This window comes from Syngnathus scovelli, chromosome 17, assembly GCF_024217435.2.
Source record: "Syngnathus scovelli strain Florida chromosome 17, RoL_Ssco_1.2, whole genome shotgun sequence".
NCBI classification, from domain to species: Eukaryota; Metazoa; Chordata; class Actinopteri; order Syngnathiformes; family Syngnathidae; genus Syngnathus; species Syngnathus scovelli.
This window is the reverse complement of record NC_090863.1, coordinates 3217444-3220368: the sequence shown is the minus strand read 5'-3', so window position 1 is coordinate 3220368 and position 2925 is coordinate 3217444.

Sequence of the window (2925 nt, the reverse complement as noted above, 5' to 3'; positions counted from 1 at the left end):
TCATCAAGCCAACATGGGTTATCATAAACGGATGCGGAAACCATTTTGTTTTTACCAAAATAAGAGCGCATTGTCAGTGGCGTTTCTTCGAATTGTGAAAATATCGGTTGGACTCACCAACTGTAAATTAGACTGAAACCAACTGTATTTCATTTTCTTAATTTCGTAGCGTTTCTCCTGGCTGAATGAATTTGTGAAACAAATCAGTTTAGCCATAAAGAATGCCATTTTTTTAATGCGTAGACAGAATTTTACTTTTTTTATCCATTTACAGTAATAGGCCACTTGATAAATTTGTCTTTTATTTTTTACTTGCCCTATACTGAAATATTACGTTTGATCTAATTTTAGATGTAATTTAAAAAATCGAGAAGCTGTCAGAGTTTTGTGCTCATTTTTCTCAATTTTTGAGCAATACAGTACCTTTAGTCAAAGAACAGGCTTGCATGTATCAAATCATGATTCATGACTGTATAGGTCAAATACATCATTTATGACGCCAAAGCTGTTTCAAAAAGACGTTCTCATGGCTAGGTGATTAATGAAATGACAAGGAATAGAGCGTAATGGATACACAGAAATTTTGTGTTAGATGTCCTGCTGGAAATTGGCGAATATGATGGAGGCTATTTGTGGAGTCTGCTTGAAAAAATATTTTAAAAAATAGCCCACATTACATACATCGCTTTGAGAAGCTCTTTAAGATATCACATCATGTCCCTGGATGCATGTCATGATATTTCATAACTTACTAACTTTTGTCCCAATACTACATTTAAAGCATTTTGTTACAGCAGCCACACACAACTGAATTATTATTATGCTAGTAGCAGAGTTTTGATACAGCTATTATAGAGATCAACTTCATCAGTCTCTATCCTCTAAATGCAGCTTCCATATTATTATATGGTTTAGACATGACATCATCATGTGAAGATTCAATTAAGATGCATCATCAGCACAGTATGACAAAGGAATGAGCAGATGGATGAACTCTACACGCCAAATCATCAAAAAGATTGAAGACGCTGATTCGTGCTGTGGGTTTCTTAGCACATAATGGACAATTCCTTTTTTTGTCTGCTTTCAACTTGTTTGACTGACCTACAAGCATCCACTATGAGGAGATTGTGCTGCTCGGGCAACTTTTCCCTGACCCTCTGTTGCCTCTGCTAATCAATGGGAAGCTTGTACACTCTGTTCTCCATATTCTGTGTGCATGCATGTTCATCTATTAATGGATGGTGCAAGGATTACCAATCACAACAGTGTGTCTGGGTGTCTGCACTGGACTGTCTTCCCCTGTTCCTTTCATTGGAGTCCATGCTGGTATAGAAAATCACAATGTGATGAGAATTGATCATGAGCGGTGCTACTTTGTTGTATCGTTTCATTTCTAAGACGAAAGGTCTAATGTATGGACAACCATGCACATATAAAGCACAAGTTTCAAAATAAAGGAAATGCATATGTAAAGTTTGACTTTGTAAATGAAGAGAATGGGTGAATAAGAACTACAGAATGAAACAAAGACAAACAGCACTATTCAGTTCAAGCTAACATAGAAGGTTAGTTGCCCGACACAGATGTGCACATTCTGACTCAGACGCACTCAGTGCACCATTAAACAGATGGTCAAACACGCACATAAAATACAGATTTACTTCTTTCATACAGAGCATTACACTATGTTGGAGCAGAGCCGCATGACATATGTATGCAATTTATGCGCACACACACACACATATATATATATATATATATATATATATATATATACACACACATACACACAAACACACACATAAACATACACACAAACATGCACATGCACACGGAAAAATAGCAGCTCATGCATATTAGTGTTTATTGCCTACACCCATTAAAGTATCATTAAAATGCATGTCCTTAGATTTTCAATCTCCATATATATATATATATATATATATATATATATATATATATACCCTTTCTCTTGCTCTCTCGCTCTCTCTCTCTCTCTCTCTCTGAACATACATAGTGTGCTTGCCCATCCCCCACATGCACACATACATATATGCACTCCTCCCCTCTGAAAAAGGCATAATTCACTCCTCCAATCTCCACCCCCACACATATTTCCTCTATATAAAATGGCACACACACCAAGGCACATACACACGAACCCAATCAAATGCATTCGTACATCTTGCACATGCACACACATACACACGATAAACTCATGCACTCACTAAACTATGCTTGTGCTGCACCTACTGTATCCTAATGCATGTCAACGAACAAAAACACATTCCCAAGTGAAGTAGCACGCGCACACACACACACACACACTGGCAGAACACTTACACTCCTTCTCCACGTCATATAGTGCTCAGATTTCAATGTATGAGCTTTCCAACATATCTGATGGGTTGGAAATGTAATGCACTGTAACATTTGAATGATGGGTGTCTCCTCATGTTGGGGGATTACATTATAGATTCATAGCAGAGCAATCCACTCCAGGGTAAAAACACTCTGTCCTCCAGGAATAAAACAGCCCTGTTGCTATCTCGAGTGTGACAGAAGATTAAAGAAATGGCAGGGGGAAAAAAGTGGCTGGGCCAAAAAAGAAGAAATGGTCTTAATTCCAAATGCTCTATATATATATTTCAAATAGCTTCAGAGATGCCCAATCATTGAAAAAATGCATACTGTACTGCATATGACAATAATTGTAAAACTGGATAGATTGAGTCGGGAGTGCTTTTCTGACAATGAAAGGTAACCACACATGTGGAAAGCTGAGACATGATTTGGATATTGAGCCTTTGCTTTGTTTAGATATGAATGTTAAACAGTATTATATATCACTCCATCTGAATAGCTGTCTTTGTGGGTAAAATGGAAAGACATCATTACAAATGAAAAAAAAGTATAACAATG